At 35.4% G+C, this 24,477-nt stretch overlaps 2 long non-coding RNA genes across 2 annotated transcripts in view; one reads left to right on the plus strand and one right to left on the minus strand.

Annotated features, from left to right (window-relative positions):
* The window catches only part of LOC132376966 (uncharacterized), a 398,251-nt gene extending 388,379 nt beyond the window's left edge, over positions 1–9,872 (plus strand). The window contains exon 3 of the long non-coding RNA XR_009506485.1: positions 9,794–9,872. This is a non-coding gene — a long non-coding RNA (uncharacterized LOC132376966). The remainder of the gene's footprint in view (positions 1–9,793) is intronic.
* The window catches only part of LOC132376967 (uncharacterized), a 180,897-nt gene that overhangs the window by 10,897 nt on the left and 145,523 nt on the right, over positions 1–24,477 (minus strand). The gene's annotated exons all lie outside the window — the stretch shown is intronic.

The raw sequence follows: 24,477 nt of genomic DNA on the forward strand, positions 1-24,477 counted from the left end.
TGGGTAAGGTTGGTTCCTTCTAGAGGCACTGAAGGAGAATCTGTTCCATGCCTTTCTCCTAGCTTTTTGTGACTGCCAGCAATTTTTGGTGTTCTGTAGCTTGTAGCTGCACCCCTCTAATCTCTGCCTCCATAGTCACCTGGTCTTCTTCCCTTTGTGTCTTTCTGTGTGTCCTCTCCTCTTCTTTTAAGGACATCAGTTATTAGGTTTAGGACTCATCCTAATCCACCATGACCTCATCTTAATTTAACTAATTACATTTGCAAAAATCCTATTTCCAAATAAAATCACATTCCAAAGCACCGATGGACATGAATTTTAGGGGGGACACTGTTCAACTTTTCCTTTTTATTTTGTTCATCTTGGAATGGGTAGAGGAAGTCAAGATGAAGGTTGAACCATCTACCATGAGCAACTCAAAGGTGCTCTGTGAATAAACCTTAGAACTGGAATGAGACAGGCACAGCTTCCTCAGCAAATGAAGGGAGGAGGTATGTGGAAATGTCATGCAATAGCGGGTTGGGTACAAACTCAGTAAGAGTTGTGCTTGAACTATCTGTTTATATTGTGCATGAAAGTTATTGTGACTAAAATTTTTCTTTTAGAACACAAGATTTGCCTTATAATTTTTGGTTAGTAGTGGTTTATGTTGTAGCTGGGAGAGACATGGTTTAAATCTGAGAAAGTATTCTTCGGTATCGGGCATAGTTCCTAGTTCTTGATTTCTACCTAAGCAACGCTGTCTTAAACGCAGAGTTTAGGAATGAACAGAACATATAACCTAGTGTAAGCACATATCGGGGAACAATACCTTTACATCTATGTGTGGCATTTGGAAAAACCAATTTTATAATTGTGCATGTGAGGCATTCACCAACTTTCCACCCTCTTGTTTTGGTAGCTAATGTATTCTTTTGCATTTAGCTAATTATACAGTGCTACAGAGCCTGCATAGCTCACAGTCTACTTAGCAATTATTTGCTGAAACTGTTTTTAATTCTCTTTGATGACATTTTCAAACATAATTTATTTTTTCCTTAACATTGCCCTATAATCCCTTATTAGGAATGCTAATCTGAAAACTTAATAACTAGACAGCTCTCTGTTATTATAATGGCAGCTACTTTAGATATTTAGTCTTTATAAATCCAGCCCTAGCATTGCTTCATTCCTTAGACAATTACTAAGAGCTGAGACCTCAACACTCAGATGCCATAAGGGGCATCTGGTAGCTTTCTTGCTTGTTGACAATGCAGCTGGCACAGTCATGATGTCTACTGTTGTGATAGTAGCAAATTATTACTAAAAAAGAATATGTGGTCTTAAAATTAAGTTATTTTTATAATTTCCCAGAAAAATGTGATCACTATCTGCAAGAAATTCCAGGATTCTTATTTTTCTTAAAGAAAAACATTTCTAAGCAGAATAGGATATCACAATAATATTTTCTAATATTGTATTTAAGAAATAGAAACATAGTGTTAAACAGATTTTAAGTAATCCATTTCAATTATCAGGTCAAATTAGGAGAAGGACAAGTCATAAGTTTCATTAAAGTTTGATACTGTCAGTCAGCCTGCTTTATAGAAACCCTTTGATCAGATCTGTTGGCCTATTTTTCAAATTTGGACTAAACTACTCACTTTCTTTTGTCCTTTCCTATTAATAAAGGGTCAGAGTAGGAAAATGTCCAAAAGACAAGTAATAGTTGGGAGAAGATAGATATAAGAATCTAGCTAAGACAGCACTAGTTTATAGTTTAAAGTTAGTTCCTTGGATCTCATAGAGGATTGAAAAAAGAACATGTCAGGAACATTTTGCATCCTTTGCTAAATCTCTGCTAAACACATTGTACATTGATAGCTTAGTTTCCCCTATATAATAATTCATATGACATATTCGTTTCAGAATTTAATGACATAGAGATGTCTTCTACTTCAAAAGAACTGATGTATTTTCTTTTTATCTGAAAATGAAAACCATGAAACCCACTGTGTTAAACATCCAGTAACCACATGGAGCTAAACATCTCCCTTTAAACTCCCCTTGTCTGCCTTTTTATATTTATATATTTTCTCATTAAGTCATGCACATAATCATAAATATGAGAAGTACAATGAAAAGAATACAAACATTCCTATTTGCTGTCATTACTCCTATGGACTATTATCATTTTGTTCTATAACACATATTTTTGGGTAGAGAAATCTATATAGAAAATGGGAGTAATTTATGCATAGCATTTTATAACTTGATATTTTACTAAAAAATGTATTATTAATATGCATACCATCTTGGATGAATCCAAAAGAATTATGCTGAGTAAAAAAAATAAAATCCCAAATATTACATACTATGTGATTCCATTTATATAGTAATCTTGAAATGACAACATTATATAGATAAAGTATGGATTAGTAGTTGAAGAATCAACTGTCCTTTGTACAAAGATGCACTCACCCTCATCCCCAAAAAGGTTAGACACAAAATTCCAACCGTCTCTGTCTCTCTCTCTGGGCAATGATAGTACTCCTCTTATTCCGTCACAGTTCTACTTGGATATATAAGAAGCTAAAGAATAAATTTTAAAGAAAAAATTTAACTTTAAGAATAAAGTTAATAAGTATTAACTCCCAACAATCCTTATACACAATAATAAGAGAAAAAAGGGAGTAAAAAGGGAATTAGTTAATATATGCAAATATAAATTAGTTACTGTATATAAATTAGCTTATGTATGTAACAAGCAAAGAAGATGGTATGTGTAGCTGCTACAATCCTTTTTACTGTAAATGGCCATGAAGTTGTAGCTGATACTTATACCTTTCTAATTTCACTGGCCATTCCATTTTCTGTCAAGCCAGCACCATACATTGTTGTAATTCTTTGCCTGGTGATTAACTGAAGATTTGGAATCGTCAGTGGCCTTTTTTCCCATTGATTTTCCATTAACTTTTACCATTTGATATGGAAATAATAAGCATCTCAAAGAATCCCTAGTATTTCAGACAAAGTCATTGTATAGCAAAAATCCATTTTTACCCTCAATAATCAGGAACAGTTATCCCCAGTATCTCATTCTTCACCTATTGGTCCAGTGATACAGAGCCCAAAGTGTCCAGGTGACAGTCTCAACTTTGAAATCAACAGAGGTATTATTATGTCTCCTGATAAAACCCTTTCTCTCCTGATATTTAAGACCCCAAACAGTCCAGAAAAAAATTATCTGAATGGATTATTAGGTGTAATAGCAATGAGAATCACTCTCACTTTTTCTTGATTCCTATACCTATGTACTATAGAATGGAAGAAACAACACTATGTATAGGTTGCTTATTTAATTATAATCTGTATTCTGTAAGATAGTACTCCAATATTTCATGGCATTTATTTCACAACTAGCACCATAACCGAGTCTCTATTAGGCTTTTTTTTTTTTTTTTACTGTTCTGTCAGGCCAGCTCCTTCAGGATGATGGGTTATATGATAAGACCAATGATTCTATGGGCATGACCATTGCTGAAACCTCTTTTGCAGTAAAATCAAGTTCTCAGTAATGAGAAACATTTTGTGGAATATGCATAGAATAAGGCATTCCATAAATTCACAGATGGTAACGTTGGCAGGGAAAGCAAATTCATATCCAAAATGCATGACTGTTCTATTGGCCCAGTGAACATAAAGCTGCCAGGAAGGGGAAAGTTCCTTCTTCCTTCCTCCTGGCTTCCTATTTTCTTCTAGTTTTTGCTATTGTCAGGAAACCAGTTTACAAAGGAACACTATAGTTTGCTGAGTCTAATCCCAGTAGCTACACAATGCTGACTACAGAAGCATTGCTTTGAGTTCAAGAATCTAGCTTAACATTCCACCAGAACATTCCACCTCTTAGCTACTGAGCCTTTCTATGCTACTTGTGTATAAAATAGTTATCCTCTCTTCCTCTCATGCTCATGGTCACATTCTGAAAAATTTAAGTAATGTTACTATTATTTAATGAAGAGCCACATTAAATAGGAGACAGTATTACTGAAGAATCCCCCCTCCTGCCCTCCCCACCCTCCATGCAAATTCCCAGCTTTGACACAAGGCAGCTTGGAGCAATAACTCACAAATAGAATTTGCTATATGAAATCTAATAGAAATATTTTAAAAAATGCTAATGATCATGGATAAATGCTTAACTACTCACATATAGAATGGAGGGAACTATAAATATCATCTTAAATAAAGCAAGATGAGACAGCTTTTAATATTAAGGAATTGGGAACATATGGTCTGTTTGCAAAATCTGGAAATAGCCTACTTGGGTGTAGAGGAAGAAATGAAAAATAGAAGAGGCTCAAAATCTTCTTTATCTGTGTCCTTATATATTTTTTCCTTTATGTCTTTCTAGGTGGAACTACTGTTACTTTTATATTGAAAAATTTTATAGTGACAGATGGGCAAAAATTTCATTAAATAGTTAAATTATAATAGTGAAAGTTATGTTTTCTTTAGAGTTATACCTTTTCACCAAATAGCCCTCTCCACTCCACACCACCCCAGAGAAAAGTCCTGGGGAGGAAGATGAGAATGCTGAATGGAAGGTAGAGAAAATTTCTCATATACTAAGAAACCTATTTGAATACTTTGAAAGAATGATTGCACTTTTGCAATTCTTCACCCTCCCTTTATGTACTCTCTTGGCTATGTGGCTTTGTAATTTCTCCTACTAAAATATGCAGAGCATATTTTCATGACCCCTGACTTTTGGGCTGGGCCAAGTGACTCACTCTGAACAACAGGATAAAGTGGAAATGATAATGATAATGTTCCAGTTTCTAGCCCAGGCCTTAATAGAGCTTGCTGGTTTGCGCTCACTTTCTTGTACTTCTGCCATGACCAGGAGAACAGATTTCTCTGTTGGTTCATGGAGGATGAGAGACTCTTGGAGCAGAGCCTTTCCAGTACACCTGAGTCTAGGTCAGCTTATCTGCAGATGAACAAGCTAAATAGATGCTTATTGAGCATTATGTGTTTGTCATGCTACGTTTTTGTGGCAATAGCTAACACACAAATTTAATGATGGCATTATGTTTGAAGTAATTCCACTGGGATATAGTGTGAGAGAACAGAAAATAAGAAAGCTATCTTGAAAAAACATTCTACTTCAAAGATGATAATGCCAAAGTCATCTCAGGGTTAAAACACCTCTCAGGAAAGAGATTCCAAAAACTCTCTGGGTAACTGTTGCTCTTTGGAAGTTTTTCCTTCTAAAGGTGAATCCAATCCACAGTATTTCAGTTTATGACACCTTCTTGCCATCAAAGATTTTTAAATCAAATTGATTAAAGCCCTTATTTTAGAAACTGTTTTCAACTTGTAAGGGAAAATCATTTTAAGAGGAAACTTATATTGCTTTTCAAGATGCTGGAAAACTCTGCATGGGTAATTAGTTAAAAGCTGACATTCAATTTAATTTAGAAAATATTTATTGAACCCCTATTTTTTGGAAGATATTTATTCTTGGTAACTATGTCTTAGAAATGATGAAACTGAGGGCCCTTAAAGATTAAGTAACATGACTAAGGTTGCATAGTAGATGACAGAGCTGGGTTTGAATTTAATTTTATGACTCCAAGTCTACTTCTTAGGAATCCTTTGCCAAAGAAAGTTTATGGAATGGAACGGCTTACTACCTTTAGCCCTGCATTCTGTAGCATATCTTTATTTCAAATAGCCTTCTTATACAGAAGAGAGGCCTAAGAGCAAATCAACTTATCAGAATAGCTTTGGGTCTTCTATTGGTCCTTATGGTAAATATGCAACCGAATCTTGACAAAGTATCAAAAAGAAAATCTTTTATGATACGAAGAGTTTTTGTTCTGACATCCCTTCAAGAGAAACTTCTCAATTTTATGCATATAAACAAATAAGAGTTACTTTAAAAAAACTAAATTATTTTTTTAAATAGTAATGAATATAGCTAATATTTATTCATCACCTTATTATATGCCAGGTACTGTGCCAAGTATTTTATAAGCATTGTTATAATTATATCTTGTAACACTTCTAAGATTATGTCTATTGTGATACTCATTTTAAAGGTAAAGAAATTCAGATAGAGAGAGGGAAAGTAACTTGTCTACATACATATAGCACAAAAGTAGTAAACCTTTCATTTGAACCCATGAAATCTGAATCAGAAATACATGCTTTAAATCACTAGACTGCCTTCTAAAGAGTACATCTCAATATCTGAAAGGTCTTTTGTTGACAATGTTCCCATGAGTGGCTGTTCAATTTGAAGACACCAGAACAAGTTCAATAGTCCTGCATAATAAAATCTGTTAGAAATATAAAGTATCAGGTAACTGATATGGGAGCTGGGGCAACAGGAGACAATGATGTTAGTTTTTTTAGAGAACAGTATACAAGGAGAGCTCTTTTAGTGGTGGTATATTAGGGAAGATTTGGAAAGGGACTAGTCAATGTGTATTCATGATATTTAGTGCATTTTTTTGTGTGTGTGATCTAAAATCTTCTGTTTCTCCTACAAACTATTCACTTAAAAAATCACATATCTCTCTAATTCTTTGGTAAAGTGAAAAAACTTGGGGGCAGGGATGAAATGAGTTTTAATATTGTGTCTTCTAACAGCTTAAGGCCTAGATAAAATGGGCTCACAGTGATATTTAGATAGTAATGTTATGGCTGTGGTTTAAAGAGGTGGTTCCTTATGTAATATAGACCCTTGGAATATGCCTGTCCTTTTGCAGCCTCAGGAAACATTATTTTTCTCTTGAGCTTTTGGTCTATTTTTATCTTTTGGTCAATATTAAATGCAAAATTGGGTCTGATTTCCCTTTTTAATGTTGGCTGCTATGCATTTCAAATTCATCCGTCTAATACTGATTTTTTTTTTTTTACCAGTTGTAGACCTTTATTTATGTATTTAAATTATTATTAGTCTCTATTTTTTATCTGTAAAAGGGGAAACTCACATAACTGTAATGGAGGCTAAAACTTCCCTGTACATTGTAAGAACCCAATAACTATAACTTCTTTTTTTTTATTGGAGTGTAGTTGCTTTACAATATTGTGTTAGTTTCTACTGTACAGCAAAGTGAATCAGCTTTACTTATACATATATCCCCTCTTTTTTGGATTTCCTTCCCATTTAGGGTCACCACAGAGCATTGAGTAGAGTTCCCTGTGCTATACAGTAGGTTCTCATTAGTTATCTATTTTATACATAGTAGTATATGTATGTCAATCCCAATCTCCCAGTTCATCCTCCCCCTTTTCCCCCTTGGTATCCATACGTTCGTTCTCTACGTCTCATCTAATACTGTTCATATTCACACAGAATCCAGAATGAACTCTGAAAAACCTAAATAACATCCTGTCTCTCCCATAGTTTAAAACTTTTTGGCTTCCCATTGCTCTTGCAATGAAATTGAACATCTTCACAAGGTAAATTAGACCTTACCTATTTCTCTAATTTTATTTTAAAATCCAATCACACTGGCTGTTCAGGGAAACACTGAAATGTGGTCCCATCTCAGGCCCTTTACACATGCTGCTCCTTCTGCTTGGAATGCTGTTTCCTCAGAAGATGGGCTCTTCTCTCATTTCATTCAAGTCTCTTCTCAAATGTCTTTCCAACAGAAGGGTCTTCTCTGAGTACTCTTATCTAAAATAGTGCCTCCCTTTTTTAGTGCCTCAATTTTTACAATATCCTGCTTTATTCGTTGCACGTATTACTGCCTTATAGGTCTCCCCCTCCCATAATGTAAATTCCATGAAAGAAGTATTTATTTTGGTTTGTTCCTGCTGTATCTCCAGTGTAGATAGTCTATAAATATTTGTTGTCTAAATTAATGCAATAAATTTATCCTTCTTTCCAGATCTATAACATATTCTTTTATTGTTTTACTTCCTCCACCTTTTCCTATAGTTGTTCAATGTTTTCTTTGCTGAGTTTTAGATTTCCTTTTAAATTCTTTCAGGAAGGATTTGTAAAATAACCTAATAAATATATAAAAGAAACTAACAAATATAAAAATAAGTAGAACACAGTCAAAGTTAAACATATGTTGGACCTGGGTATTATAAACTCTAGGGAATTTTTTAATATAAACTCTGGTTTGACTAAGGTACTGGGAAATTGAGAAAACTAAGGAAAATAATAACTAAGATGGCAACTTAATACTCGTTCAGAAAAAGCTCATAGGAATTAATTTAGTTTAAGTCCTTATACTTGGAGCCCCCTCAAAATGTAGAGAAAAAGAAATAAAAATAAAAAATGGGAGGAAGGAGAGGGAGGGATGGTGAGAGGTAAGGAAGGAAAAAAAGGAAGGAGGAAAGGAAGGAAGTAAAGAAAGGGGGGAGGGAAGAAAATTGTGGTCAGTAATAAAGGCCAGATGAACCTAGATCTTGGGAAGTATTTGATCCTAAGATTGCTTGAAAAAGAATCATAAAGGTACAAATTTGGTTTGATGGCTGGATGGGTCATTTATGCTGCCATGTGATACTATGTAAAGTTATAGCCTCCAGCACTCTCTTTTTGTACTTGGGGTCCAGTAATTTTCTAGGAATCTATAGTTCTGGGTTATGTCAACATATACGTAAAGACCCACTTATTATCCTGTCTTTTCAAATTATTTTGTCCTTTGCTTTGCTTCCACTATCTATTTTTGAGTCCTAGATGAGGTTATTCTCCTGAATTGCTATATCTGAATTTGTGGGATGGAAAGCTAATAACTCTTATTATGTGGTGGTAAAACAGTAAATCACATGATCACCAGGTTTTGCTGTGTGGCATACATCGTGTGTTATATGTAGTGTTGGGGCAAATGGTGGAGAAAAAAAAAAAACATGGTAAAATCCTATTTATTTATGGATATATTGAGCCAAGTTCTGGAAGAGAAGGATGAAAAAGAATAGAACTATCCAATTTCCAAAGTAGAGACAGGAGGAAATGCTGCTTTGTTAAAGGAGATGCTCTTATGCCTGCTGTTTAAATTGACTGAAAGTTTCATAATTTGGATCATTGCAAGGTTAAAGAGAACAACTGCTTCGTTAACTCTGTGATCAGCATTTGTGAATGGAGGTCTGAGTAGGAGATCAGATTGTGGTACCAAGTCTTTCTTAAGCACACATCTCTAAGCATTCTGGGTCAGTCAGTTGCTGTGAACCCACCATCAGATGTTTCTCACTCAGCTAAGCCTATTTCAAAGTTATGTAAGGCCATGACTATTGTGTGAAAGGATAAAGGAATGAACAGAAAAAAAAGCCAACGTGTAAAAGGCAAATATGTCAAAGAACATGTCTAAATAATTATTATTTGTGGTCATTTACCCATGTTATTAATAATGATGATGGTAGTTATAAAGTAACTAGAATAAGAATCATAACAAAGTTCATGTAGCACTCATTATAATTCAGGAATTGTTCTGATTGCTTGCCATATATTATCTGTAACCCCTTGTGATGGTTGTGATTGTTACTCATTTTACAGAGAAGTAAACTGAGATCACAGAGCTAGTAAGAGGCAGAGCCATGATTTGATATATGGAAGTTCTGGTTTCAAGAGTCTATTTTCCTAACCACTGCATGATGGGAACCCTACTGTTTTCCCAAAGAAACTCCTAACTTGGCCTGCAAAAGCTGTGACTTTTCAATTTTTGAAATATTTCTAAAACACCCAAACCAACACGAGGGGGAAGTGGGCTGTGAAAGTAGATATGTTCTATGATGCCACTGTATCCATAGATACATTGAAGATAACAAGATATATTTTTCTCCACAGCAGAACCAGGACTCTCAGATTGGTTCCCAAGGAACTTCCTTTGCTCCCAGACCATGAAGTTCTCCCTCATCTTGTCCCTCAGGATTTGGTATGTTCTAGAAATTCACTAATGCTGTTTATTTCCCAGTCCTCCCTTGTCTAAATGGAAATTATTTTTTAGGTTTTAGTTTCCTGTTTCTTCTAAACTATTGCATATTGGTATGTTGGTGTCAGATAAGCTTTAAGATTTAAAATTTTAAGTTTCCAGACCTTCACATAGGAGCTACTCCCAAACCTGATGGAAAGAACTTCAGAAATCCTGGACTTTTGGCAAATGAGTGTAACTGGATGAGAGTACCTTGGGGAGAGGTGAGCATGTTCATGGGAGGTGAGAGGAAGTATGATTGTTGGATAGTAAAAGATAGCCTGAAGAAGGTATTTCCAATTTTATGTCAAATGTCTTACTCTCACTCCTACTTCCTTACTAACCATCTTGATTTTGTTCAGGGTGGCACTGTGACCCGTTTTCCATGCCATCTCCCCCCCCCCCCCCCGCAAAAAATGCCATTTCTCAGGATTCCTTATAATTGTAGCCAAAGGAAATAGAGATTGCTGGGGTTTTCTGGAAGAAAATTTTTATTTCTTAACTGTACAAGATATGCCTTTGTTCTCGATCATTTCCTTCTACTTTCATGGAATGTAGGTAAGACACCTGGAAGTGGACTTGCTGTCTTAGATCATGAGGAAGAAAACCACATGCTCTGTTTGGCAGAGTAGAAAGGATGCTCATTTCCTCATTACTGGGGTGCTTCACTGATTTTGAAAGTGCTTACTTTCTGACTTTATGTTACAAAAAAAATTTTTTTTTAATTTAATTTAATTTTATATTATAGTTGATTTACAATGCTGTGTTAGTTTCAGGTGAACAGCAAAGTGATTCAGTTATACATATACATATATCCATTCTTTTCCAGATTCTTTTCAGATACAGAGTATTGAGTAGAGTTCCCTGTGCTATACAGTAGGTCCTTGTTGATTATCTATATTATATACAGTAGTGTGTATATGTTAATCCCAAATTCCAAATTTATCCCTTCTCCCGACCTTTCCCCTTTGGTAAACATAAGTTTGTTTCCAAAGTTTGTGAGTCTGTTTCTGTTTTGTAAATAATTTCATTTGTATCTTTTTTTTTAGATTCCACATATGAGTGATATCATATGATAATTGGCTTTCTCTGACTGACTTACTTCACTGAGTATGATAATCTCTAGGTCCATCCATGTTGCTGCAAATGGCATTATTTCATTCTTTTTTATGGCTGAGTAATATTCCATTGTATATATGTACCACATCTTCTTATCCATTCTTCTGTTGATGGACATTTAGGTTGCTTCCATGTTTTGGCGATTGTAAATAGTGCTGCAATAAACATTGGGGTGCATGTATCTTTTCAAATTACGGTTTTCTCCAGATACGTGCCCAGGAGTGGGATTGCTGGATCATATGGTACCTCTATTTTTAGTTTTTTAAGGAACTTCAATACTGTTCTTGATAATGGTTGTACCAATTTACATGCCTGCTAACAGTGTAGGAGGATTCCCTTTTCTCTATACCCTCTGCAGCATTTATTGTTTGTAGACTTTTTGACAATGGCCATTCTGAGTGATGTGAGGTGATACCTAATTGTAGATTTGATTTGTATTTCTCTAATAATTAACGATGTTGAGCATCTTTTCATGTGCTTTTTGGCCATCTGTATGCCTTCTTTGGAGAAATGTCTTAGATCTTCTGCCCATTTTTTGATTGGGTTTTTTTTTTTTTTTTATATTGAGTTACATGAGCTGTTTTTATATTTTGGAGATTAATCCCTTGTCGGTCACTTTGTTCACAAATATTTTCTCCCATTCTGTGGGTTGTCTTTGTGTTCCATTTATGGTATCCTTTGCTGTGCAAAAGCTTTTAAGTTTCATTAGGTCCCATTTGTTTATTTTTGTGTTTATTTCCCTTTCTCTAGGAGATGGATCCAAAAAGAAATTGCTGCGATTTATGTCAAAGAGTGTTCTGCCTATGTTTTCCTCTAAGAGTTTTATAGTATCTGGTCTTAAATTTAGGTCTTTAATCCATTTTTGAGTTTATTTTTGTGTATGGCGTTAGAGAATGTTCTAGCTTCATTTTTTTACTTGTAACCTTACAGTTTTCACAGCACCACTTATTGAAGAGACTGTCTTTTCTCTATTGTATATTCTAGGCTCCTTTGTTGTAGATTAGTTGACCATAGGTGTGTGGCCTTATTTCTGGGCTCTGTATCCTGTTCCATTGATCTAGATTTCTGTTTTTGTGCCAGTACCATACTGTCTTGATTGCTGTAGCTTTGTAGCATAGTCTAAAGTCAGGAAGTCTAATTCCTCCAGCTCCATTTTTCTTTCTCAGGATTGCTTTGGCTATTCGGAGTCTTCTGTGTTTCCATACAAGTTTTTAAAGTTTTTGTTCTAGTTCTGTGAAAAATGCCATTGGTAATTTGATAGGGATTGCATTAAATCCATAGATTGCCTTGGGCAGTATAGTCATTTCTACAATATTGATTCTTCCAGTCCAAGAACATGGTGTATCTTTCCATCTGTTTGCGTCATCTCCGATTTCTTCCATCAGCATCTTACAGTTTTCAGAGTACAGGTCTTTTGCCTCCTTAGGTAGGTTTATTCATAGGTACTTTATTCTTTTTGATGCCATGGTAAATGGGATTGTTTTATTAATTTCTCTTTCTGTTCTTTCATTGTTAGTGTATATAAATGTAAGAGATTTCTGTGTATTAATTTTGTATCCTGAAACTTTACCACATTCATTGTTGAGCTGTAGCAGTTTTCTGGTAGCATCTTTAGGATATTCTATGCACAGTATTACGTCATCTGCAAACAGTGACAGTGTTACTTCTTATTTTCCAATTTAGATTCATTTTATTTCTTTTTTCTTCTCTGATTGCTGTGGCTAGTATTTCCAAATCTATGTTGGAAAAAAGTGGCGAGAGTGGATATGCTTGTCTTGGTCCAGGTCTTAGAGGGAATGCTTTCAGCTTTTCACTGTTTTTTTTTTTTTTTTTTTTTTTTATAAATTTATTTATTTATTTTTGGCTGTGGCTGTGTTGGGTCTTCGTTTCTGTGCGAGGGCTTTCTCTAGTTGCGGTGAGCGGGGGCCACTCTTCATCGCGGTGCGCGGGCCTCTCACTATCGCGGCCTCTCTTGTTGGGGAGCACAGGCTCCAGACGCACAGGCTCAGTAGTTGTGGCTCACGGGCCCAGTTGCTCCGTGGCATGTGGGATCTTCCCAGACCAGGGCTCGAACCCGTGTCCCCTGCATTGGCAGGCAGATTCTCAACCACTGCGCCACCAGGGAAGCCCCTCAGCTTTTCACTGTTGAGTATGATGTTAGCTGTAGGTTTGTCATATATGGCCGTTATTATGTTGAGGTACATTCCCTCTATGCCCACTGTCTGAAGCGTTTTTTTTTTTTTTTTTTTTTATCATAAATGGATGTTGAATTTTGTCAAAACCTTTTTCTGCATCCATTGAGATGATCATAAGGTTTTTATTTTTCAGTTTGTTAATGTGGTTCATCACACTGATTGATTTGCTTATATTGAAGAATACTTGCATGTCTGGGATAAATCCCACTTGATCACGGTGTATGATCCTCTTAATGTATTGTTGGATTCAGTTTGCTAGTATTTTGTTGAGAATTTTTGCGTTTATATTCATCAGTGATATTGGCCTATAATTTTCTTTTTCTGTGGTATCTGTGTCTGGTTTTGGTTTCAGGGTGATGGTGGCCTCATGAAATGAGCTTGGGAGTGTTCCTCTGCAGTTTTTTTGGAAGAGTCTCAGAAGGATAGCTGTTAACTCATCATTAAATGTTTGATAGAATTTGCCTGTGAAGCCATCTGGTCCTGGATTTTTCTTTGTTGGAAGTTTTTTAATCACTGTTTCAATTTCAATACTTGTGATTGGTCTGTTCATATTTTCTATTTCTTCCTGGTTTAGTCTTGGAAGGTTGTATCTTTCTAAGAATTTGTTCATTTCCTCCAAGTTGTCCATTTTATTGGCTATAATTGCCTGTAGTAGTCTCTTATGAACCTTTGTATTTATGTGGTGTCAGTTGTGACTTCTCCTTTTTGTTTGTTTCTAATTTTATTGATTTGAACTCCCTCTCTTTTTTTCTTGATGAGTCTGGCTAAAGGTTTATCAATTTTGTTTATTTCTTCAAAGAACCACCTTTTACTTTCATTGATCTTTTCTATTGTTTTCTTCATCTCTATTTCATTTATTTCTGTTCTGATTGTTATGATGTCTTTCCTCCTACTAACTTTGGGTTTGTTTGTTCTTCTTTCTCTACGTGTTCTTCTTTCTCTTGCTTTAGGTGTAAGGTTAGGTTGTTTGAGATTTTTCTTATTTCCTGAGGTAAGATTATATTGGTATAAAATTCCCTCTTAAACTGCTCTTGCTGCATTTCATTGGTTTTGGATTGTCGTGTTTTTGTTGTCATTTGTCTCTAGGTATTTTTTTATTTCCTCTTTGATTTCTTCAGTGATCCATTGGTGTTGAGTAGCATATTGTTTAGCCTACATGTGTTTGTGTTTTTTACAGTTTTTTTTCTGGTAGTTTATTTCTAATCTTATAGCCTTGTGGTCAGAGAACATGCTTGATATGATTTCAATTTTCTTCAATTTATTGAGGCTCGCTTCATGGCCCAGCATGTGGTCTATCCAGGATAATGTTCCATGTGCACTTGAGAAGAATCTGTATCTTGCTGCTTTCAGATGGAATGTTCAATAAATATCAATTAAGTCAATCTAGTCTAATGTGTCATTTGAAGCCTGTGTTTCCTTGTTGATTTTCTGTCTGATCTGCCCATTGACGCAAATGGGGTGTAAAAGTCCCCCACTATTATTTTTTACTGTCAACTTCTCTGTTTGTTTATGGCTGTTAGCATTTGCCTTATATATTGAGGTGCTTCTATGTTGGGTGCATATATATTTACAATTGTTATATCTTCTTCTTGGATTGATCCCTTGATCATTATGTAGTATCCTTCTTTGTCTCTTGTAACAGTCTTTATTTAAAAGTCTATTTTGTCTGATATGAGTATTGCTACTCCAGCTTTCTTTTGATTTCCATTTGTGTGGAGTATCTTTTCCATCCCCTTACTTTCAGTCTGTATGTATCCCTAGGTCTGAAGTGGGTCTCTTGTAGACAGCATATATATGGGTCTCTGTTTTTGTATCCATTCAGCAAGCCTGTGTCTTTTGGTTGGAGCATTTAATCCATTCACATTTAAGGTAATTATCAGTATGTATATTCTTTTTTTTTTAACATCTTTATTGGAGTATAATTGCTTTACAATGTTGTGTTAGTTACTGCTGTATAACAAAGTGAATCAGCTATATATATACATATATCCCCATATCCCCTCCCTCTTGCATCTCCCTCCCACCCTTCCTATCCCACCCCACTAGGTGGTCACAAAGCACCAAGCTGATCTCCCTGTGCTACGCAGCTGCTTCCCACTAGCTATCTATTTTATATTTGGTAGTGTATATATGTCCATGCCACTCTCTCACTTCTTCCCAGCATACTCTTTCCCCTCTGTGTGTCCGCAACTCCATTCTCTACGTCTGCAACTTTATTCCTGTCCTGCCCCTAGGTTCTTCAGAACTCTTTTTTTTTTCTTTTAAGATTCCATATATATGTGTACGCATACGGTATTTGTTTTTCTCTTTCTGACTTACTTCACTCTGTATGACAGACTCTAGGTCCATCCACCTCACTACAAATAACTCAATATCATTTCTCTTTATGGCTGAGTAATATTCCATTGTATATATGTGCCACATCTTCTTTATCCATTCATCTGTCGATGGACACTTAGGTTGCTTCCATGTCCTGGCTATTGTAAATAGAGCTGCAATGAACATTGTGATACATGACTCTTTTTGAATTATGGTTTTCTCAGGGTATATGCCCAGTAGTGGGATTGCTGGGTCTATGGTAGTTCTATTTTTAGTTTTTTAAGGAACCTCCATACTGTTCTCCATAGTGGCTGTATAAATTTACATTCCCTACAGTGTACCTACAATGCAAGAGGGTTCTCTTTTCTCCACACCCTCTCCAGCATTTACTGTTTATAGATTTTTTGATGGTGGCCATTCTGACTGGTGTGAGGTGATACCTCATTGTAGTTTTGATTTGCATTTCTCCAATGATTTAGTGATGTTGAGCATCCTTTCATGTGTTTGTTGGCAACCTGTATATGTTCTTTGGAGAAATGTCTATTTAGGTCTTCTGCCCATTTTTGGATTGGGTTGTTTGTTTTTTTGATATTGAGCTGCTTGTATATTTTGGAGATGAATCCTTTGTCCGTTGATTCGTTTGCAAATATTTTCTCCCATTCTGAGAGTTGTCTTTTCGTCTTGTTTATGGTTTCCTTTGCTGTGCAAAAGCTTTTAAGTTTCATTAGGTCCCATTTGTTTATTTTTGTTTTTATTTCCATTTCTCTAGGAGGTGGGTCAAAAAGGATCTTGCTGTGATTTATGTCATACAGTGTTGTGCCTAAGTTTCCCTCTAAGAGTTTTATAGTGTCTGGCCTTACATTTAGGTGTTTAATCCATTCTGAGATTATTTTTGTGTATGGTGTTAGGAAGTGTCTAATTTCATTGTTTTACATGTAGCTGTCCAGTTTTCCCAGCACCACTTAATGAAGAGGCTGTGTTTTCTCCATTGTATATTCTTGCCGCCTTTATCAAAGATAAGTTGACCATATGTGCGTGGGTTTATCTCTGGGCTTTCTATCCTGTTCCATTGATCTATATTTCTGTTTTTGTGCCAGTACCATACTGTCTTGATTAGTGTAGCTTTGTAGTATAGTCTGAAGTCAGGGAGCCTGATTCCTCCAGCTCCATTTTTCTTTCTCAATATTGCTTTGGTTATTCGGGGTCTTTTGTGTTTCCCTACAAATTGTGAAATTTTTTCTCCTAGTTCTGTGAAAAATGCCATTAGTAGTTTGATAGGGATTGCATTGAATCTGTAGATTGCTTTGGGTAGTATAGTGATTTTCACATTGATTCTTCCAATCCAAGAACATGGTATATCTCTCCATCTGTTTGTATAATCTTTAATTTCTTTCATCAGTGTCTTATAGTTTTCTGCATACAGGTCTTTTGTCTCCTTAGGTAGGTTTATTCCTAGGTATTTTATTCCTTTTGCAATGGTAAATGGGAGTGTTTCCTTAATTTCTCTGTCAGATTTTTCATCATTATTGTATAGGAACGCAAGAGATTTCTGTGCATTAATTTTGTATCCTGCAACTTTACCAAATTCATTGATTAGCTCTAGTAGTTTTCTGGTAGCATCTTTAGGATTATCTATGTATAGTATCATGTCCTCTGCAGAGTGACAGTTTTGCTTCTTCTTTTCTGATTTGGATTCCTTTTATTTCTTTTTCTTCTCTGATTGCTGTGGCTAAAACTTCCAAAATTATGTTGAATAGTAGTGGTGAGAGTGGGCAACCTTGTCTTGTTCCTGATCTTAGAGGAAATGGTTTCAGTTTTTCACCATTGAGAATGATGTTGGCTGTTGGTTTGTATTTATTGCTCTTATTATGTTGAGGTAAGTTCCCTCTTTGCCTACTTCCTGGAGAGTTTTTATCATAAATGGTTGTTGAATTTTGTCAAAAGCTTTTTCTGCATCTATTGAGATGATCATATGGTTTTTATCCTTCAGTTTGTTAATATGGTGTATCACATTGATTGATTTACGTATGTTGAAGAATCCTTGCATCACTGGGATAAACACCACTTGATCATGGTGTATGATCCTTTTAATGTGTTACTGGATTCTGTTTGCTAGTATTTTGTTGAGGATGTTTGCATCTATATTCATCAGTGATATTGGTCTGTAATTTTCTTTTTTTGTAGTATCTTTGTCTGGTTTTGGTATCAGGGTGATGGTGGCCTCATAGAATGAGTTTGGGAGTGTTCCTTCCTCTGCAATTTTTTGGAAGAGTCTGAGAAGGATGGGTGTTAGCTCTTCTCTAAATGTTTGATAGAATTCACCTGTGAAGCCATCTGGTCCTGGACTTTTGTTTGTTGGAAGATTTTTAATCACAGTTTCAATTTCAGTGCTTGTGATTGGTCTGTTCATATTTTCTATTTCTTCCTGGTTCAGTTGTGGAAGGTTCTTCTTTTCTAAGAATGTGTCCATTTTGTCCAGGCTTAGCAATACAATGCTACCTCAAGAAACAAGAAAAATCTCAAACAACCTAACCTTACACCTAAAGCAATTAGAGAAAGAAGAACAAAAAACCCCCAAATTTAGCAGAAGGAAAGAAATCATAAAGATCAAACAGAAATAAATGAAAAAGCAATGAAGGAAACAGTAGCAAAGATCAATAAAACTAAAAGCTGGTTCTTTGAGGAGATAAACAAAATTGCCAAACCATTAGCCCGACTCATCAAGAAAAAAGGGAGAAGACTCAAATCAACAGAATTAGAAATGAAAAAGAAGGAACAACTGACAATTCAGAAATACAAAGGATCATAAGAGATTACCACAAGAAACTTTATGCCAATAATATAGGTAGTGTTTCAAAAAGAGGTGGAAGGAAGGCAAAGAAAGGGATAGAAAGGAAAAGCAGGAAATGAAATGGAAGAAAAAACATCTTAAAATGTCTTTAAAGAGTGAGAAATATTATGCCCAATTTCACTTTTTTTTTAACAGCTACAGTTTTTCTCCTGAACTAAATAAAAGGAGAGAATTGTCCAATGGGCTTTAGGCTTTGCCTGAGGCAGAAGGTGCACAGCATACACAAAATGAATATAGTGTTTTTATCATAAAATTACTTAGCCCTATATGTAAAAATGCCTAGTCTTCTAGCAGGCATGCAGTAGACCAATTTATCCCTTACGTACCATACTGAAGACATACTGATAGTCTATGCAATAATTTTTGTAGTACTTTTCATTTAAAGCATCTAGGTTAAACATCTAAGAAAGAATGAGAAATGACAATATGATTGAAAAATATGTATATACACATATGGATAAATACACACATGGATCTATACATATGGATATATATATATATATATGGATTAGTATAGTATATATTTGAATGACAGGCTTTGGTATTAGTATAAGTCAAGATAACTTATTAAGAAGGAGGTTTTAATCTGTGTGTGAATAGATGTATATATTTATTCCTATGTATAATTAACATGATAGTATATTCTATTTGGGGGAATGAATGTATTTCGTTGAAGTAGAAATTGTAAAACAACAGCACTATACTATAATCCTAGTTTTACATTTGGCGAACTTAAGACAACAGTTATTTCTGTACCGTCACAGAGATAGTACCACACCCAAATAACTTTTCTCTCTTTTAAAAACTCAAAAACAGAGAAAATAATTAGAATCAGTTATTGCTTAACAGGAAGTAAAACCTATTCCAAGCTTTCTGTTGGGAAGAAGAAAGTAAGTTGTAAATGTCCTGCTTAATTAATTACATGTTAACACTTTTCAGTTGAACTTTCAGTTTTCTGGGGATACTGCTGGGATAGTTGTGCCAAAAATTTTATGCTCCCTTTTGATGGGTCAAAATGGTCAGCTAGATTATTTTTTTGTAATTGAAAATTGTTCTCCAGAAGAGCTCCGTTACCTTTCCATTGTACCATAGAGTAGAAAATTCTGAAAAATATATATGTACCTATAGAAAGTGCTGTATGTCTTCTTCCTATGTATGGATCCAGGTCCACATCAAGATATCAATCTTTCCAGGATACAGTAACTTGCATCATCTTAATGTCTTCCTGATATTTTTCCATTTCATCTTTGCATGTGTATGATATATTGACTAATCACAGACTACTCTCTTTGGAGATATTTGTCAGGCTCTAATTTTTACTTAGATAGCAAATGGACTTAATCATTCCTGAGTGTGAACTCAGGGTCTAAGTAGGGGCCTTCCTATGAATACATTACATCCGCATACCAAGATTTGAACACTTATCCCTGGGGATCCTACCAGCATACCAGGGAAGTACTCTGAAACCTTGAAGCAGATAGGCCCATCTACAGTCTCAGCCAAGAAGTTCTTAAACTTATTATAGCAAAGCAACACTGCTCACCTTAAGGAGAAATCTACAACATGCAAATTCTTAAAAATTTATTCTTTGGTTCCTGTACCTTGTACTCTGCCACCTGCTCTCTGTATAAAACTGCTTGCCACACTATTTTATTTTCCTGGTTTCCACTTAGCTCCAGCTCTCCTCCATTCACTTGGTTGGTGTGTTTACATATAATGTTGAGTGCTTTTTCTTGGAAAAAGCATCCAGTCTCTGTTTTCAGATACCCTCTCCTTCCCCCTGCTTCTCTCCCCAAAATGGTATCTGGGTATGGCATGGGGGAAGGAAGCTGTGAAACTTAGGGGACACCAAGGTATAAGTGTAGGAAAAATTAGAGTCAGTATCCCTCCATCTTGCCCAGGTGACATGTCTTGTTCTGCTGGCATTTGCAGCTTGTTTGTGACTATTATAACTTACAGTCTCGTCTCCTGCCTTCCTTACTTTCCACTGGCCTGTGACAAGTGGTTCTGCCCTTAACCTTTCTTATGGATTTGCTACACTTCACCATAGAGTCCCATCCAGGCCTGAGGTTTGTCACAGAGCATCCATACTACAAGGGAGGTCAGGACGGCTCTAAACCAGGACCCTTCTTCACCTGACCATGCTGTGCTGCCATGTTAATTTGTGCCCCAGGTTAGGGAGCTTTTTCTGAGGCTCAAAACAGGAAGTAATTTGTATGCTCTACTCTCCCTATCATCAGTATTTACCTAAGGCTCACCTTCCCCTTTCCAGATTTGGCCCAGAGAGAGGAAAATCAGAGCATGAATGTTTGACCTGTTTATTCTCCTTTCCATCAGTCCCAGAGTCAGAAAATGTGTAAAATTTTCATTTCTCTCAATCATATCCTTCTACCAGTAAGCGCCAAGACTTCTTGCTGAGTAGGAATATCTTTTCAACCTACATGAATAAGGCATGGGGTGGATAAAAGTATTTGGAAACTCCTCTCAAGACCGTTGTCAATTGCAAAGTTGTTATCTAAAATGTAAATGGCAAGGCAAAATTATTTTCTTTAACATGAAGTGTTAAAAGAAATTTGCCTTGCCACTTATATTTTAGAAAAAATTCACATCTTTAACTTCTAGTTCTAAATCAATAAGGTTATCTTTGGCTAAATACTTAACTGAGAACTTATCCCTCTATTGTTTCACTTTTGGTTCTTCCAATATCAAGTACCTGGAGGAGCTGGATCTATACAAGAAGGCTTTCACATCACCATTTGGATAGCCAAAGCCACAACCACAAATGATGTCTGAGAGAGATCTAAACGGGAGATAAGGGGTGGCATACCTGTTCTATTCAATCTTCATTTTTTTAAAGTCAGATTTATTGAGATAGATTTCACATACCATACAATTCACCCATTTAAAGTGTACAATTTTTCAATGTTTTTTTCTTGCATATTGACAGATATGTGCAATTATCATCACTGTCAATTTTAGAACATTTCATCACCTGAAAAAGAAAGCTCATGCCCTTTACCTGTCGCTTCTCATCATCTCTCCTCCCCCTCCCCCAGGCTTAATCAACAACCCACTTTCTGTCTCTATAGATTTCCCTATTCTGAACTTTCATACGAATGGGATCATATAGTATGTGGACTCATATGACTAGTTTCTTTCATTTGTCACAATGTTGTCAAGGTTCACCAAGTGTAACAAACATTTAGCAGTACTTCGTTCCTTTTTATGGCCAAATATTACTCCATTGTATGGCTACGTCATATTTTGTTTATCCATTTGTCTGTTGATAGACATTTGAGTTGTTTCTACCTTTTGGCTATTGTGAACGATCCAGCAGTAAACATTGGCATACCTGTTACTGAAAACAGGGACACAAACAGATGTTCTGGATATATTTATTGCTGGATATGATAACTCTGCTTAACTTTTTGAGGAATCACCAAACTTTTCCACAGTGTCTGTGATATTTTACATTCCTGCCAGAAGTGCACAAGGGTTCCAATTTCCCCATATCCTCACCAACATTTATTATTTTCTATTTTTTATAATAACCATTCTAATAGATGTGAAGTGGTATCTCATTATAGTTTAAATTTGTATTTCCCTAGTGATATTGAGCATCTTTTCATGTCCTTATTAATCATTTGTATATCTTTGGAGAAATGTCTATTCAAGTCCTTAGCCTATCATTTAATTGGGTTTATGTTTTTTTGTTGTTGTGGAGTTGCAGGAGTTCTTTATATATTCTGGGTATTAGTCCATTACCAGGTATATGATTTGCAAAAATCATGTTTATAGTTTTAGCTCTTAAATTTAGGTCTTTGATCCATTTTAAGTTAATATTTATATATGGTGTGAACTTCATTCTTTTGCATCTAGATATACATTTGTTCTAGCCCCATTTGTTGAAAAGACTATTCCTTCCAGTGAATGGTCTTGGTACCCTTGTTGAAGATCAATTTATCTTAGAAGAGGGGGGTCTGCTTTTTGTCTAAGTCAGATTATATATTGATAACTATTTGTGTTATAGAAGAATAGCTTCAAGAAAAAGAAATCTTCATGGACATTCTAAGTGTTGATTGGTGATGGACTATTACCAATAGCAAAATCAGTGGCAAAACCATTTTCAGAAAAACAGTTCAAATCATTTGTTTGGTGACTCATTGCAGAAGTTAATTCTGTAAGAGCAGTAGACAATTAGGTATGGACAGAATGCAGATTTGTGCTCCTGACAAAATACTATTTTTTTCAAAACCAAAAAGTGAATGTATCTGCAAACTAACAGTAATGTGATCATAATCAAAGCTTTGACCCTCAAGCAGGGAATATCTTGCCTCAGAGTGTATAAGCAACTCATGCGTAATTTCTACTGACAATAAAATTACAACACAGCACAGATCTTTGTCAGCAATATCATGACTGCTTTAAATGTGAAGGTCATATTACAAAATACAAGGTGACAAATTACTGAAACTCTTTTGATAAAGATATTCTACAGTACTTTACCAAGATCTGAATACTCATCAAAATGTTGCTATATTCAAATCAGAACCAATAAGCAAAGTTTAAGTATATTTCCTAAGAATTCCTAGAACCATTAATAGAATTTAATTTGTATGAATTACATAGTACAGTAATTATGTTTTTCTTTTCAAATTCTTTATCTGTAGTTAATACCAAGGTGAAATAAAAGTTCTATTCTTCTTAATCAGAGAACCAGGAAAGTAAACTTAGCTACTGTCTGGAATAATTATGAGCCTTTGAGTGTGTGTGTATGTGTGTGTGTTTATATGGATGTGGTTGTGTGCCAAGAAAAACTCAAAAACAAGTAATTAGGTTGGAAACTGCTACTCCTAATGGAGATTCCAACATTTATTAAGAAAACTTAATGAGTTTTAAGATGAGTATATATTATTTAGATACAACATGGACACACTTATTAGCCTAAATACTTCTAATTAGCATTAATAAATGTATTCACTGAACATCCAGAAATAATATCCCTGCCTGCTCTTCTTGGATGAAGTAACCACTTCATTAATCTTAATATCAATGCTCTCCCATAGTATGTAGTACTGGTAGTTAATAACAAGAAAAGCAATGCTGCCACAAAAATGTCTTCCCATATTAATATGGCAACACTAATTGCTGCCTAGCTCCTAAAATAGTTGGAAGAGAAAATCACAGGTATTTGGTTTTTTTTTGTTTTTTCCTATTATTTTTTTCTGAAAGAGCGCCTAGTGACACAATTCTCAGCAAGACCTGAGTAAGCTAAAGTCAAAACAACTACTCAATTATTTAAAAAGCCTAAGTTCTGAAGTATTCTTTCAGCACTTTTTTGAGGAAAACGTTATTTCTTCTGTTCTGTGTCTAAGGTGATCCTTCACGCTTACCCAGCTCTGCCATAAAGGCTTTGGTATCTGATGTGAATGCCAACAATCCTAACGATGAGTTCAAGCTTTGAAGTTTTAACTGGTCTTATTCATTTCACTCCAGATATTAGAGTTTAGGAACAAAGAAAGTTGGGGTGAGGTTGAATGGAAGAGAGAAATTGGGTGATAGATTAGGCTGGCCAACTTAGTCCATACTGGTCTTTGCAGGTAGTGGTGACCAAATGATCAAGATATGGACAATGCAATGTTAAAGAAAATTTCTGGTGGGCTTTCTGAAAAACCTTTATAAAAGGACTGAATTTAGCTGGCATGGAATTTTCTTTCTCCTTTAACTTTGCCTACTGGTTCCAGGGAAGTAGACATAATGCCTGCAGGATCATCAGTCATCTTGTGATCATCAGAACAAAGCCCACGTGCTAAAAAAATGGCAGAATAGAAAATAAGAAACTAGCTCATGGGCAGTTGCAGTCATCCTGGAGCTCGACCCCAAACATCTTGTTCCTTAAGAAATTAAACTTCTCTCAGTTTAAGCAACTAGAGTTTTATGTTTCTAGATCTAAATATAAATTTAAATTATACAAGAGATGGGGTGCCTGTCTTCAGTATGTATGTTTAGAGAATTTATTACAAAGTTTTTTAGAGTAAATCCCACTATCAACTTTGTTCTGGTTTGGAAGTCAAAA

The sequence above is a fragment of the Balaenoptera ricei genome, chromosome 13 (assembly GCF_028023285.1).
Source record: "Balaenoptera ricei isolate mBalRic1 chromosome 13, mBalRic1.hap2, whole genome shotgun sequence".
Classification (NCBI taxonomy): domain Eukaryota; kingdom Metazoa; phylum Chordata; class Mammalia; order Artiodactyla; family Balaenopteridae; genus Balaenoptera; species Balaenoptera ricei.